Below are 17,654 nucleotides of genomic sequence, written 5' to 3'. Positions count from 1 at the left end.
TCATAAAAATATAAACTAGACAATGTGTTCCCTCTACACATATAGAATGTATACTAATATTATAACATGCCTGAGGACATGGTTAACTTAGAAAAGCATGCGCTGGAGATGGGCATATAAAATCCTTTTAACATTTCTTGTGAGACTGGTTTAGTGAACTCCTTTAGCTTTTGCTTATCTGGAAAACTCTATTACTCCTTCAATTCTGAATGATAACTTTGCCAGGTAGAGTATTCTTGGAAGTTTTTTTTTTTTTTTTTTTTTTCCTTCAGCCCTTGGAATATATTGTGCCACTCTCTTCTGGCCTGCAAAGTTTCCACTGAAAAATCTGTTGTTAACTTTATGGGAGTTTTCTTGTATATTTTTCTCTTTCTGGTTTTAAGATTCTCTCCTTGTCTTTAACTTTTGACATTTTAATTATAATGTATCTTGATGTGGGTCTCTTTGGGTTCATCTTATTTGGAACTCTCTGGATCTGGATGTTTCTTTCCCCAGGTTAGGAAATGATAAAAACTACTAGGTGTTAAAAAAATATCCAAGTGATGAATATATATTTAGGTGACTGTTATCATGGGTGGATTAACTGGTATTTATTAGAATGGGGGCATTTATTATTTAATTACTTAGATTCCTTCAAAATAGACAATCTCTACACTTCACTGGCATGTTTAAGTTAACAAAACTTTTTGTTAACTACAGAGAAACAGTTATCTATGGGAAAGGGGAATGGGCAGGCATAGCTTTTGAGTACCTGCTCTATGCAGGAAGGACCTTTTATCTGATGCTGGAGAAAGTGACACTGACACTCAAAGAACTCAGAACTTATCACGACTAGAATCTAGTGCCATGAGGACGTAGAAGACTTCGGGGTGGTTTTTTGTTTATTTGTTTGTTTTTAAGTCTATATACTTGTGTGTGGGTGTGTTTACATAGAGATTTAATTAATGACTCTTCCAGAATACTATAAACCTCATCAGCAAAGGGGTCATACCGATAAGTCTATGTATTTTTTGACTGATTCATAGTAGCACCTGGGATATAGTAAGCGTTCAATAAATATTTTTTGAATGAATGAATAAATGATGAATAAGTGAAAAGTAATCACAGTGAACAAAAAAGTAATCAAAGGATTTCAAAACTAGAAGAAAGGTATAAATAAAGGGCTATGGAAACACGTAGAGAGAGATAATAAATTCTGACCAGACTGTTGGGCCACACACATGGGACGGAAGAATCAACATCTGAGCTGAATCTTGAAGAATAGAGTTTTGACAAATGCTCCAGTGGGGTGGAGCTCAAAGGGACAGCCTTTCTGCAGAGAAAATTTCAAAAGATCAGAGATAAGAAAGTGCATATTCAATCTGGAGAGTAGAAAGCAGTCTGGTGTTATTACATTTGAAAGAACCTGGTGGAAGACAAGAGTGATCCAAAGAGCGTGATAAGAGATAAGACTGAAGAGGCTGTTTGGAATCAGAATGTAAAATGAATTGTACTATACTTTGGATTTTATCCTATAGCCATGAACTTTAAATAAACAAAAAGAAGAAGGAGAAGGAGGAGGAGAATGAAAGAATACTAAGAATTCTGCTAAAATTGTTAGAATTATTAAGCACTAATTTCAAAGAGGTCTGAAAATTTGCATTTTATCATTTTAATTTTGCTCACTTGAATATTGCGTACATATTTGAGATTTTAAATTGTACAAATTAGTATTTTCAAGTTCAAAAATTTTCAAACTTTCCATGTTATATGTTCCAGTTCTAAAATAAGTCAATGTTGATTTAAAGAATAAAAGTCTATACCATGCCTTAGAAAAACCTGGGTGGCTCAGTTGGTTGAGTGTCTGCCTTCAGCCCAGGTCATGATCTTGGGCTCATGGAACCAAGCCCTGCATCAGGCTCAATGCTCAGTGGGAAGCCTGCTTCTCCCTCTCCCTCTGCCTGCTGCTGCCACTGCTTGTGCTCTCTCTGTCAAATAAATAAAATCTTTAAAAAAAAAAGAAAAGAAAAGAAACAAGTTTGAAAAAAAGTAAATAAATTTGACCATCTAGAAAAACAAACCAACTCACTTCTTAATATAACACTTCATACCAGAAGATATTAGAACAATCTATTTAAGATACACACAAGTAAACGAAATGTGAGCCAAGGATTTTATATCCATTCAAAACTGGTATAAAGGCCAAAGATAATCTGTTATGAATATAAGAGAACTCAGGACCTATGAACATTTCCTAGAGAGTCTACTAGAGTTCAAGCTTCAGACTACCAAAAAAATCAAGGGACAAGTTTGAGTAATATGTCTAGTGGCAAAAATTGAACAAATTTATCTGTAGAACAAAGACTAAATCCTATGTATAAAGGTTTTATTTTATATAAACTCTATATATTTTCTGAAAAAAATTGATATAAATGCACACAGTCGTGAAAGGATAACTAATATTCTCTCTCCAAGGCTTAATAGTGATCCAACAAATGCCCCTGACCTCCACATTATACTTACAGCTACGGAAACATCTATATTTGGTGTTGGTCTTGTTAATTAGCCAAAAACTCCTATTTGGCCTTCATTTTGGTCTTAGCCTTTGGGAGGCTAATTTAATGTTATATCTGACATTCTTCAAATTGTACATGGTCAAGTCACCATCATCATATCTAGTCAGTATAAAAATGTGAAAAATATAGCACTGAGCATGTCATCTCATTTATTGTTTATCGCTTTTGAACAAATAAATGATTATGTAATTGAAAATATAATACAAATCAAAATAATGGATATTAAATTATATTTTAGTTCTAATATGCTTGGGCAACTAACATTCATAATATTAAAAAATGAACTTTGTGAAGTACATTTATTTATTTAAATGCATTTATATCCCAAGGAACTCAAGAAAATATCTTACTTGAAACTTTTCTAAAGCGATAGTGTAAACAAGAGAATGTAAAAAAAACTATGTGCATGGGGGCACCTGGATGTCTGTTAGTTAAGTGTCCAACTCTTACTTTCAGCTGACATCATGATCTCAGGGTCAGGATGCTCATGTGTACCTGCACTCTCCTCTCTCTCTCTCAAAAAAAAAAAAAACCTATGTGCACGTATATAAATATATGTATATCTGTATATACACACACACACACACACACGCATGCTTGAAGGCAACAATCTACTCCTGACTATAGTGTGAAAGCATCTTTTCTTTTTTTCCTCTCTTGTATTTTAATCTATTTGTGTGTTTATTTTATTTTACTTTTTTATTTAAATTCAATTAGCCAACGTATAGTATAGTACAGCATTACTTTTTGATATAATGTTCAATGATTAGTTGCTTATAACACCCAGTCCTCATCACATCTTTTCTTTTTTTTTTTTTTTGTCAGACACTCTTATGCTTTATTCTTTTTTGTTTTTTTATTAACATATAATGTATTATTTGTTTCAGAGGTACAGGTCTGTGATTCATCAGTCTTACACAATTCACAATGGTCACCATAGTACATACCCTCCCCAATGTCCATCACCCAGACACCCCATCCCTCCCACCTCCCTCCACTCCAGCAACCCTCAGTTTGTTTCCTGAGATTAGGTCTCTTATGGTTTGTCTCCCTCTCTGGTTTTGTCTTGTTTCATTTTTCCCTCCCTTCCCCTATAATCCTCTGTCTTGTTTCTCAAATTCCTCATATCAGTGAGATCATATGATGCTTGTCTTTCTCTGATTGACTTATTTTGCTTAGCATAATACCCTCTAGTTCCATCCACGTCGTTGCAAATGGCAAGATTTCTTTTTGATGGCTGCATAATATTCCATTGTGTATATATACCGCATCTTCTTTATCCATTCATCTGTTGATGGACATCTAGGCTCTTTCCATAGTTTGGCTATTGTGGACATTGCTGCTATAAACATCAGGGTGCACGTGCCCCTTCAGATCACTACATTTGTATCTTTGGGGTAAATACCCAGTAGTTCAATTGCTGGGTCATCCAGTAGCTCTATTTTCAACTTTTTCTAGAGTGGCTGCACCAGCTTGCATTCCCACCAACAGTGTAAGAGGGTTCCCCTTTCTCTGCATCCTTGCCAACATCTGTCATTTCCTGACTTGTTAATTTTAGCCATTCTGACTGGTGTGAGGTGGTATCTCACTGAGGTTTTGATTTGTATTTCCCTAATGCAGAGTTATGTTGAGCACTTTTTCATGTGTCTGTTGGCCATTTGGATGTCTTCTTTGGAAAAAATGTCTGTTCATGTCTTCTGCCCATTTCTTGATTGGATCATTTGTACTTTGAGTATTAAGTTTAATAAGTTCTTTATAGATTTTGGATAATAGCCCTTTATCTGCTATGTCATTTGCAAATATCTTCTCCCATTCTGTCGGTTGTCTTTTGGTTTTGTTGACTGTTTCCTTTGCTGTGCAAAAGCTTTTTATCTTGATGAAGTCCCAATAGTTCATTTTTGCGCTTGCTTCCCTTGCCTTTGGCGATGTGTCTAGGAAGAAGTTGCTGCGGCTGAGGTTGAAGAGGTTGCTGCCTGTGTTCTCCTCTAGGATTTTGATGGATTCCTGTCTCACATTTAGGTCTTTCATCCATTTTGAGTCTGTTTTTGTGTGTGGTGTAAGGAAATGATCCAGTTTCTTTCTTCTGCATGTGGCTATCCGATTTTCCAAGCACCATTTGTTGAAGAGACTGTCTTTTTTCCACTGGACATTCTTTCCTGCTTTGTCAAAGATTAGTTGACTGTAAAGTTGAGGGTCCATTTCTGGCTCTCTATTCTGTTCCACTGATCTATGTGTCTGTTTTTTTGCCAGTACCATACTGTCTTGATGATGATAGCTTTGTAATAGAGCTTGAAGTCCGGAATTGTGATGCCACCAGCTTTGCTTTTCTTTTTCAACATTCTTCTGGCTATTCGGGGTCTTTTCTGGTTCCATACAAATTTTAGGATTATTTGTTCCCTTTCTTTGAAAAAAGTTGATGATATTTTGATAGGGATTGCATTAAATGTGTAGATTGCTCTAGGTAGCATTGACATCTTCACAATATTTGTTCTTCCAATCCATGAACATGGAACGTTTTTCCATTTCTTTGTGTCTTCCTCAATTTCTTTCATGAGAATTTTATAGTTTTCTGAGTACAGATTCTTTGCCTCTTTGGTTAAATTTATTCCTAGGTATCTTATGGTTTTGGGTGCAATTGTAAATGGGATCGACTCCTTAATTTCTTTCTTCTGTCTTGTTGGTGGTGTATAGAAATGCCACTGATTTCATATCCTGCCACTTTACTGAATTCCTGTATGAGTTCTAGCAGTTTTGGGTTGGAGTCATTTGGGTTTTCCACATAAAGTATCATATCATCTGCAAAGAGTGAGAATTTGACTTCTTCTTTGCTGATTTGGATTCTTTTTATTTCTTTTTGTTGTCTAATTGCTGAGGCTAGGACTTCTAGTACTACGTTGAATAGCAGTGGTGATAGTGGAGATCCCTGCCATCATCACATCTTTTCAAGTGATATGCAGAAGCTTTACTTTCTAGTATTACTTCAATAAATCTGCATAATCACTTTCAAACAAACTTCTAATCCAGGAGATAAGTCTTTACCTTATTCAATTGCTTTCAAAGAGAATAAGAATTAAAGCTTAATGACTTGGTGGCAGCATTACCATTGCCAATTTCCTCTATGGGTAGATTTAAAACCAAAGTAAAAGCATTTCTCTTATTCACTGACCCATCAGCTAAGAGTAAGAGTCCCTTTTAGAAATACAAATCTCATTTTTAATAAATCACAGTAGCAATTTAATATTTTCATATTTTAAAAATGAAAAAGTTATTGATTCTCCCTTATAATAAGATTTGACTATTTTAAATTATATGAAATATCATAATTTATTATATTTACTTATATTATTCAGTTAATTCTTATACTCCAATAAATTCATTCCATGATGCTCGTATTCAACTGTAGCCCTAGTTTTAACCAAATATTGAGCTTAACTTTGGTCATTTTGTAGTCAGCTAAATGTACCTATATCCACAACTATTCATAAATCCAGTTTAAGTATTACAATAATCTGAAGCACTCTTCCATAAATCTTCTGAAAACTTCTAAAAACTCGTGTTCAAGTGAATTATTAAATCTCTCTAATGTTCACAAATAGGAACCTCAATGCAGTTGTTGTAATTCAGTAAGACTAGTTCTAAATAATAATTCTCCTTCAATGTGGGAATTAATGTGGCTTCCACATTTTTAGTATTACACTTAATAAACATTGCTGAGCACAATTTTTTTCTTTGAAATAGAATATTTTCAAAGGCTACATTTCTAGAAATGTAATTCATATTTGAAAAGGTATGAACATTTTAAGTCTTGTGGTACTTATTTCCAAGATTATACCCATTCATTCTACCACCAGCAGTTCATGCAGGTAATGGTTATGTATTTAATAGAGCTGACCCTGCTGTCAAATGTTCTCTTCCAGCATGTGATACACAACTCTTTTTTGTTGAGTAATTCTTTTAACTGGGTAATTCACAGTGAAATAGTCATAATGATGAAGTGTTTCTTTTTTCTTTTATTAATTTCAAATTTGTTAGGCAAAATGAGTACTTACAACTTTATTGTGAACTCTACAAAAAAGGTCATCTTTATCCGTATCATGTATTAAACACTTGAATATCAATAATTACATTAATTTCACAGAATTCTATCACTTCTCGGCCTTTTGGCTAAGATCAAGTGTAATTTCACAGAATTCACTTTTCAAAATGTCCATATAACTTTCTTTTTCACTAGTGTCTAAATGGATTTCAATTTGCAGATACAATAATATCTTTATAAGTGTTTTACAAAAGAGGTTTTCTAGTTTATGCATTTTTCTAGATTTTAAATGAATCATAAAATCCCCTTAAAAAAATAGAAAAAAGAACTGTTACACTGTGCCACAATAACAAAACAAAAATGATCATGATGTTAGTAAAATACTTATTGTTTACATTGTCTCAGATCATTGCAGAATTAAGAAAGGAATAAAGAAAAGGAATAATAGCCTTTTATAATAGATATAAATATTGTATCAGTGTTCCAGAGAAACAGGACTAATAGGATATAGATATAAATACAGATATAGATAGATATAGATATGCAGAGAGATTTATTTTAAGAGATGACTCATGCAGTTGTGGGTTCTAGCAAGTCCAAAATCCATAGGGCCGACTGGTAGTGTGGAAACGCAGGCAGGATTTTTATGTTACAGACTTGAAACAGAATTCCTACTAACTAATCCAGGAAACCTCAGCTTTTGCTCTCAAGGCCTTCAACTGATTAGATGAGGCCAATCCACATTATTGAAGGTAAACTCAATGATTATAAATGTTAACCACATCTAAAAAATATCTTCATAGCAGCTGCTAGATTAGTATTTGACTAAGCAGTTGGATACCATGGCCTATTCAAGTTGACACAGAAAATTTAACCATCCCAGGTATTTTATATTGATCGCTATAAATCATATCCAAAAAAATGAACATAATTTATTGGGTTACAGATATTTTGTAATGACTACACTTTTTCATGTAGATTAATTAATATAGCTCTGAATAAATTTAAAAACATTACTTTTATGTGTATTGTTCCTCTGGACACTATAGATTACTTCAAATCAAAAAAAAGATTTATCAAAACATTATTAAATATAATAAAATATTTTTCAAAATACAGCTCTCAGTCAGAATGGAGAAACTTAGAGAAAACTAAAATGTTTATGTTTATACCTACAGCCATTCAACATTCAGGATGGAGATACATATTCAAGTTAATTTTTTCAGTATTAACAGGAGTTATATTTTAAACTATTATATAGAAAATATTTATTTTAAATATTGAGGCTAAAAATTGCTTATCAGTAAAGAATATATATAACAAACAGATAAATGGAATTTTTTTTAGTTTTTCAGTGTTTTGTCTGAAGTCATCTCTACAAGGACAAGGAGTGATAGTTAAGTATGAAAATATGATTAAACAGTAGTGTAGATCCTTTTCCTAGCATGTGATAAAATATGGCCTGAACCAGTTTTGTAACTCTAAGCCCATTATAAGTTCCAACTTATCTACATAAGAAAAGAAGAGAAATTGGTTGTTAGATAATACAAAGGAAATTGTTGAAAAAGAGATGTAGTCTTGAACAGGAATTTCCTGTCTTTTACAGGTAGTACAATTCTGTTGTTTTTCTACTCATCTATTTGGGGAAAGACAGATTGTACTTTCCTCCTCAAACTAGTAAGAGACCAAGCAAAGACCTCTTCTGAGCCATAGGAGGTGCTTTTCAGAAAGGATACATCTTATTTCTAGGTAGATTCTTGTAAACTACAGAAACTTGTTGACTACTATCAGAGCAGAGCCAAATGGATTTTTTTTTTTTTTTAAGAGCTGAATTATAAATGATGAAGCTGCCCTAGCCAATCTAGGTGAAAAAAGAAGATTGCATTAGAGTGAGCTGCATTTCACCAACAATTTGTAAGAGTGAAGGTTTTCCAATTTCCAATGTACACAGTAGGATATAGCTGGATTAGTCTTATCTTGCATGATCCTTCACAAAGTGACTGCTTATCAGGATGAACAGATCCCTGACATATAATGCTGGAGCTCAGAAGCTGAGGTTGTGTCATAAAAAGATGGCCAGACAAGGAAGTATCCATGTGTGGATCAGAGAAAAAGGTGGGTGGACAGAGTAGGGAAGGGGCAGGTGGGTATCCAAAGATTCTACAGAAAGAACCTGAGAGAGAAAGAACCACTGGTTGGACTCCTACTGTGGTAGAAGGCATTGAATAGCTTTCAGTGGTCAAGGGAGGACCAAAAACAACTCCTGCTAAGTTTAGTGGCTTTTGTCCCTTTAACTCTAAACAATACTTCTTTCCAATCCTGGAGGCAAGAGAAGCAACTTGGTGAATGGGAGAGGACAGGTAGAAGGGCAAGGTGGGGCAAAGAAAGATTATGCAACTTATCCCACTATGGAAACATAGAGCAGGCCTGCTTACCAGAAAGGGAGAGGCTTTGGATTGGAAGAAATGTTGACATGCTTTATTATATAGAGAGAAAGCTAAAGGTACCATGCAAATCAAAAAAACTCTTTGATATAAAACATTCATGATGATTTCAACAAAGCCATATACATTATGATTCTGCAGAAATATAATCAAAATAATGGGTATATTTTGAATAGCATACTAGGTATATTTTATTCCATTGAGCATTAAAATACTTAAAAATGGATTATGTTAGCCAGTAGCTCAACATGAAGCAAATTTTTATTTCTTACACTGACAGTAACTTAATACCATCATCTGTGGGCTGACTATAGATTTTCCTGTTGACCTATTCATGAGGAAACCCATCACATTTGAATATAATATACACTGCAATAGAATTTAGATTTATTGCTTTGTAAGAATCTTAAAACTTAAAATATGAATAACTCAAGTTTCTATCACAAAAGAATATTGTTAAACAAATATCACCATTGTTATTATATTAAAAATTTATAGTGATGCATCATTCATACCTTTGCAAATATTTCATAATTATGTATATATAAATGTATAATACAAACCTTCACTCAGCAATGATTTTATATTTAACATAAGGGCCATAATTTAACCATGTTTTATTGGAGAGAGGGTATAAACTTTAGATTGATTCTACTATCTAAAATCCGTGGCCTATTCAGTCTATTTCTGAAAATGTACTTGAGATAATTAGGAAAACTTAGTGATTTTATACAGAGAGACATACATACACAAACATATACAAAAATTTGGACAATCTCACTTTTGATAGAAAAAAATGAAGAGTGGATGCTATTAAAATAACTCCAGGAAATTAGGCATAAACTAGGTTGCAAGCAAATATATCTTCATCCTAGAGATATAGCACAATATATTAAAATTTTCTTAATAGTAAATGATTCATAATTGGTACTTCTCAAACTTCTAATGCAACTGCTTATGTAATTTATATTTTGATGTCTTGTAGGATTATTAATAACTATCATTTGCCAAGGCACTGATTTTAATTAAGCTACACAGAGAAAATTAAATGCAGAATAGAGAATAAAAAATAAATGTACAAATACAAAAACTGAGAATAGAAAACAAATTACAGATAATGATAAAATACCTTGAAATACCTAAATAGTATTACAACATTTAGAAATAGTGATATTTTCTTGAGGCACTGGGTGGCTCTTGGTTGAGCATCTGACTCCTGGTTCTGACTCAGGTCGCGATCTCAGGGTGCTGGAATCCAGCCCTGCGTTGGGCTCCAAGCTCAGTAAGTCTGCTTAAGATTCTCTCCCTCTGCCCCTCCCCCACTTGCACTCTCACACACACACTCTCTCGCTCAAATAAATAAATAAAATCCTTAAAAAAAAATACTGATGGGGTGCCTGGATGGCTCAGTCGGTTAAGCATCTGCCTTCAGCTCAGGTCATGATCCCAGTTTTCTGGGATCGAGCCCTGGGTCAGGTTCTCTGCTCAGCGGGGAGTCTGCTTATCCCTCTCTTTCTGTTCTACCCCCCCCACCCACTCATGCTTTTACTCTCTCTTTCTTTCTCAAATAAAATCTTTTAAAAAAAGCTGATAATATTTTCTTGCACCCCAATATCTAAATAAAAATATCTTCATTTTCCTTTCTAAATATTTCTCAAATTCTTTGTTTCTCTAGCCTCTCTACCATCATATTACTCTCTTCGCTAATGCACACCATGCCTTTCACCATAGCCTTTCAACTGTTTTATCATTTGGAGATTCCTCCTTCTTTATACATCCTACACAATTCTCTCAAGCTAAACTTCATAAAATGCTATTTCATCACATGGGTCATTGTTTTATTCATCAACTATTTTTTGACTCCTATGTTCCGTGCTGCATAAAGCAAACATGATCATGGCCTCACTGACATTTCAGGTTTACTGGGGAGATACAGTAAACAAATAATTACCCAAACAAATATATACTTACTAGCTCTGATAACCGCTATGAAGAAAATGGGCAGAATGCTATGAGAAAAAGGGGCCTATCTAGGATCAGGAAAATTGAAAAGCCTTGTTTGATAAACTGACATTTATAACAAAACTTGAAGAATGGAGAAAGAAAATCCAGTCAGTGAAGTGAAAGGTAGATCATTGTGTGTATAGGAACTTAGAGGGAAATGCTTGGTGCATTCTAAACTCAAGAATGGTTAGACTCCTGGATCATAGAGTGAGAAGATATTATGAGATGCCTGGAGAGGTGCTCAGAGACTTGATCATGTAGGATCTGGGAGGCCATGCTAGAGATGTCATATTCTGTACTAAATGCAGTGGGAAGATAATAAACGTTCTTGAGAATCAGTGCAAAGAATGCAGTAGAAGGGAGCTAGAAGGATGGGATAAAATTTAGGAGAATATTGGGAGAAGTCTAAGTGGATATGGATTTGATTAAGATTTTGAAAGACTTTGGTTTATAGCAGAATTGACAGAAATTATAAATGACTACCCTATAACTTAAAATAATAGCCCACAGCAGCAAGTCAGAACTTTTCTACTTGAATTTGAAGACGATTTCAGATACCAACTTACAGGTGAAGTTGTTTCTTCCTCACACTACTACTCTAAGAATACTTCTGTATTATAAGTGTGGGGGTAATTTTTCCACATCAAGTAAATTCTCTGACTCTCTGTGGACACCAATTGGATATCTTATAATTTAATTTAATTCTGACATTATCTACCTGCAGTTGCTATCAGATTCCACAAGTTGAGGGTTCATCCCCATAAAACTATGCCACCTCATTTCAGATGCCAATTGAAAGTCAAGGTTTTTGCCTATGCATCTGAATAGCTATAAATGAGAGGTTATGATCCCGTCCTCAGGTTTGATAATTTCCTAGGACAGTTCACATAGCTCAAGAAAATGGTTTACTTATTAGATAACCAGTTTATTATAAAAGGATACAACTCAAGAATAACCAGATGGAAGAGATGTATAAGTCAAAGTGTGGAGGGAAGGATTAGAGTTTCCATGTGCTCACTGGGTGGGCCATTCTCCCAGTACCTTCAACATGTTTACAACCCAGAAACCCCCTCAAACCCAGTAGTTTAGGATTTTTATGGAGGTTTTATTATGGAGGCATGGTTTCTTAAATCATTGGCCAAAGGTGTTCCTCTGTCTTCAAGCCCTCTCCCCTTCCTGAAGGTTAAGGGGGTGGGACTGAAAATTTCTATCCTCTAATCATTACCACTTGATTGGTTCCCTTGAGGCTATCCAGGAGCCCCCAGCTACCAGTCATTTATTGAGCATACAGAAAGACATTTATTCATCGAAGAGTTCAAGGTTTTTAGGAGCTATGTGGCAAGAAACAAGAGGATGGAACAGAAACCAAATATATATTTCATATTATGTCACAAGTCCGTCATTATTTTTCATATTTTTTTACATTTAAATTTCAGTCAACTCAAGCAGATCTCTGTACTCCCCCAAAGGTTTGCCTATTCTTCTTATCCAACCTAGAATATCTTTCTTTCTCCATCTCCACCTCTTAACCAAATCAATTCTTTACAGTCTAACTGGAGTCTTTATATCTTCTAAAGTTTTGTGTTCTTTTTTTTTTCCCCAGAAAATCTGAATACCATTATTGCAATTAACAAAGGTAGGAAGCATAGCATTCTGTTAAATATTCATTCATTCATTCATTCATCCATTCAACGTAAAGATTGCCAATATTAAAATAGTTTCAATTATTCAAATCTAATAAGAAATGTGATAGAATCTTCTCTATGAGTCATATCCAACATGAATAAGGAAAGGCAGCATTTAAAATAGTTAAAACTCTTTTCTATTGCAAAAACTTCTATGGAATTTATATTGTTTGATTTTAACAAATTAGGAATATTCATTGAATATGCACTATAATCAGTAGGGCAAGATATGATTCAAAGAAATAACTGAAAATTCAAATTCATTTAGTATCTCAATTAGAATCTGCATTACATATATTTAGAACATTGACTCTCTCAGATACTTGAGAAATAATATGGTGGACTTGAATTAACTATAAATTTGATGGACAGAAAAAATCAGTATCATTTTTTTAAAGATTTTATTTTTTGAGAGCAGTTTTAGGTTCACAGCAAAAGTGAGAAGAAGAAAGATCCTGTATACTCCTTGCCTTCACACATGCATAGACTCACCCATTATCAGCATCCCTCACCAGAATGGTACATTTATTACAATTAATGAATCTACACTGACACTTCATAATCATCTAAAGTCCACAGTTTATATTAGGATTCACCCTTGTTGTTGTACATTCTATGGTTTGTATAATGACTTGTATCCATCATTGTATAATCATAAAAAATATTTTCACTTCAAGATCCTCTGTGCTGCATTTATTCATCCTCTCTTCTCCATCCCCCAGCCTCTGACAATCACTGATCATTTTATTGTCTTTATATAGTTTTTTGCCTTTTCCAGAATGCCATATTTTTGGAATCATATAACATGTAGCCTTTCAGATTGACTTCTTTCACTTAGAAATATGCACTTTAAGTTGCTCCATATCTTTTCATGGGTTGATAGCTTATTTTTTTCTTGTTGCTAAATAACATTCCATTGATTGGTTGTATCACAATTTATCCATTCATCTACCAAAGGACATCTTGGTTGCTTCCAAGTTTGGGAAATTATGAATCAAACTACTAAAAAAATCTGTGTGCAAGCTTTTGTGCGGACATAGGTTTCCAACTCCTTTGAGTAAATATCAAGGAGTATGATTGTTGGATCATGGTAAGAGTATGTTTTGCTTTGTAAGAAACATCCAAACTGTCTTCCAAAGTGGCTGTACCATTTTGTATTCTCAACATTAATGTATGTGAGTTCTAATTGCTCCACAACATCAATAGCATTTTTTGTTCTGTGTTCCAAATTTTAGCCATTCTAATAGATGTGTAATAGTAGTGCCATTGCTGTTTTAATTTGTATGTTTCTGATAACTGATGTGTAGAGCATCCTTTTATATGTTCATTTTGTCATCTACATATCTTCTTTAGTAAGGTGTCAGTTAAGATCTTTGGCCCATTTCTAAATTGGTTTATTTCCTTATATTGAGTTTTGAGAATTTTTTGTATAGTTTAACTAACAGTTCTTTATCATATATATCTTTGCAAATATTTTCTCCCTGGCTGTGATTTGTTTTCTTATTCTCTTGGCATTGTCTTTCATAGAACAGAAGTTTTTTGTTTTGTTTTGTTTTGTTCTTTTTTAATGTAGTCCAGCTTATCAATTTTTTGTTTCATGGATCATTCCTCTGCTGTTGTATCTGAAAAGTCTTTGCTATATCAAGGTCTTCTAGGTTTTATCCTATGCTATCTTCTGGGATATTATAATTTTGCATTTTCCATTTAGCTCTATTATCAATTTTGAGTTAATTTGTGAAGACTGTAAGGTTTGTGTCTATATTCTTTTTTTTTTCTTTTAATGTAGCTATCCAGTTATTTTAGCACCATCTGCTGAAAAGACTGTCTTTGTTCCATTGTAATGCCTTTGGTCTTTTGTCAAAAACCAGTTGACTATATTTACGTGGGTCTATTTCTGGGCTCTATTCTGTTCCAATAATCTATTTGTCTATTCTCTTGCCAATACCACAGTCTTGATTACTATAACTTTACAGTAAGTTTTGAAATTGGGAATTGTCAGTCCTCCAACCTTGTTCTCCTCCTGCAATATTGTAGTGGCTATTCTGGGTTTTTGGCTTCTGTATATAAACTTTAGAATCAGTTTGTCAATAACCATAAAATAACTTGCTCAGATTTTTATTGAGATTGCATTGAATCTATACATTAATTTGGGAAGAACTGACATCTTAACAATATTGAGTTTTTCTATCCATAAACATTGAATATTTCCCCATTTATTTAGGTCTTCTTTAAGTGCATTCATCAGAGTTTTGATTCATAGCTCAATATATAATGAACTCTCAATATATAATGAACTCTGCAGTAAAAAAGAAAAAAAAAACATTAGAAAATAGGCAAAAGACATGAAGACACATTTCACCAAAGAAGGTGTACAGATGGGCAATAAGCACATGAAAAGTTAAACATTGTAAGCAATTATTTGGAAATCAAATAAAAGCCATAATGAGCTATCACTATGTTACTGAAACCCAAGCTTGGCTGTCCATTGCTTGAAAGGGCAATAATCAAAAGATGAGTTTTGATTGGAAAGGAATATGGGCTTTATTCAGGAGGAAGGCCACCTGGGGAGAAGGCAGACTCTTGTCCAACGGCAGCTCCAAGGTTTCTGCCTGGCCCAGAGATTTTTAAAGGGGTTTAATCAGTTAGGGGAATACAGTGGTCTATGACATTTTGTGCAGACTCAATGATGCCAGCTACAGAGTTATCTTGATACTTGGAGGTTGTGCAAGAAGGTCTGGTTCCTTGGTACCCAAGGATGGTTGTGCAAGAGTACTCTGTTCTTTCTGCAAAGGGGGGCAAGGTCTACAGATGTGAAAAAGGTGGTCAGTTAAAGTCATTTGTGTGACCTTAAAAAGAAAAAGAAAATTTTGCTGAAGGATTGTTGGGCTAATCAGAAAGCTGAAGTGGCTTCAAGTAGACTTGCTGGTGTGTGTGGCCTGGGAAGGTTCTGGTCCCTTATTTCCCAAGGCCAGTGGTATGCAAATCTCAAAGAAAGCAAATTAATTGTGTTACAGATCAAGAGCCTTAATTCTGCAAGCAAGGAGGGAGTGTATTAACTTGAAGCAAGTTAACCCTTAAGATGGCTGGAGTGGTGTTACAACTACAATCTATTAAAATGGCTAAAACAATAATAATAGCTGTATTAAATGCATGAGAGTGCAGAGTAACTGTATCACTTTCCCATTGCTTGTGGGAATGTAAACTGGTGCAATCACTCTGGGAAAATAACTTGACATTTTCTTTTAAAAACTACTTTTGTAACTACCATATGACCCAGCAAATGTACTCTTGGGCTTTTATTTCAGAGAAAGTTTTTAGATTGAGGTATTAGAAAAGACTTGTTTGAATAATCAATATTTATGCTGAAACTTTGTAGTCAAATATCTTATCTACAGAAAACTGGTATGTGATTATTCATAGCAAATTTGAAATAACTAAAAACTGTAGTCAATCCAAACCATGAGACACTATGGACTCTGAGAAACAAACTGAGGGTTCTAGAGGGGAGGGGTGGGGGGATGGGTTAGCCTCGTGATGGGTATTAAAGAGGGCACATACTGCATGGAGCACTGGGTGTTACACGCAAACAATGAATCATGGAACACTACATCAAAAACTAATGATGTAATGTATGGTGATTAACATAATATAATAAAATAAAATTTAAAAAGAAGAACTGTAGTCAATCAAAATGCTATCAACAGATGAAACAAACTGGAAACATCCATACAGTGGGATACTACTGAGAATTTTAAAAAGTAGGGGTTCAGGCTATTAATACATGCAAAATTTGGATAGATCTTAAGTACATTATGCCAAGTGAGAAAAGCCAGTCTCAAAGGACACATACTATATGATTATATTTATATATTATTATCGAAGTGAAAAAATTATAGAGTTGGGGAACAGAGTAGTGGCTGCTAGGATGTTGGAGGGATGGAGCAGGGGCATGACTATAAATGAGTAACACAAGGTAGATCTTTTTGGTGATGGGGTAATTCTGTATCTTGACTACAGCCACAAATTTTTTTTAAAAAGATTTTATTTCTTTATTTGAGAGAAAGAGAGAGAGAGAGCTCGCACATGAGTAGTGGAAAAGGGGCAGAGGGAAAGAGAGAGAGAGCATGATCAGTGGGGGAGGGGCAGAGAGGACCTTGGGATCATGACCTGAGCTGAAGGCAGATGCTTAACTGACTGAGCCACCCAGGTGCCCGATTATGGTCATGATTATACAACTTTATATATATGTGATAAAAGGGCATAAAGCTGTACACACAAATTATAATAATATTAATTTCCCAGATTTTATATTATACTAGAATTACGTAAGTTGGAACCATTGGGGAAAACATTGAAGAATACATGGGACCTGTCTAAGCTATCTTTGCAAACATTTATGAATATAAAATTATTTTGTGGTGCCTCGGTGGCTGTTGATTAAGCATCCGATACTTGATTTCAGCTCAGGTCTTGATCTTAGGGTCGTGAGACTGAGCCCTGCACTTGCCTCCACACTGAGCATTGAACCTGCTTAAGATTCTCTCTCCCTCTCCCTCTGCCCTCCCCCTGCTCTCTCTCTCTCTCTCTCTCTCAAAATAAAATAATTTCAAAATGAAAAACAGAAAATTTTGATTGAAATTAAAAACATCCCTTGTATGTAAAAATAGCAAAATATTATGAAATATTATTCTTCCCATACCCTGATGAAGGAAACTTTCTGGAAAGCACTCAAACAGTATATATCATAAGGTATAATATTTACAAACATTTTCCTCCAGCTTTTGCAAATTAAAAAAAAAAAAGGAGACATAAGAATATGTTTAGCTACAAAATTATTATCAGAGCATTGTTTAGTATATAAAAATAAAGGGGTGGGACCCAAATGCTAACAATGAGCAATTGATAGATATTTTCAAACACTTAGATGTAG

General features: G+C 34.3%; 1 pseudogene; it reads left to right on the top strand.

Moving 5' to 3' along the window:
- The first annotated feature begins 6,699 nt into the window (after nt 1-6,699).
- LOC118538581 (U2 spliceosomal RNA) lies at nt 6,700-6,858 on the top strand (annotated as a pseudogene).
- Nucleotides 6,859-17,654: the final 10,796 nt, after the last annotated feature.

Source organism: Halichoerus grypus, chromosome 2 (genome assembly GCF_964656455.1).
Source record: "Halichoerus grypus chromosome 2, mHalGry1.hap1.1, whole genome shotgun sequence".
In the NCBI taxonomy this organism is placed as follows: Eukaryota; Metazoa; Chordata; class Mammalia; order Carnivora; family Phocidae; genus Halichoerus; species Halichoerus grypus.
Note: the sequence above shows the minus strand (reverse complement) of the source record. Positions and strands in the feature narration are given on the sequence as shown.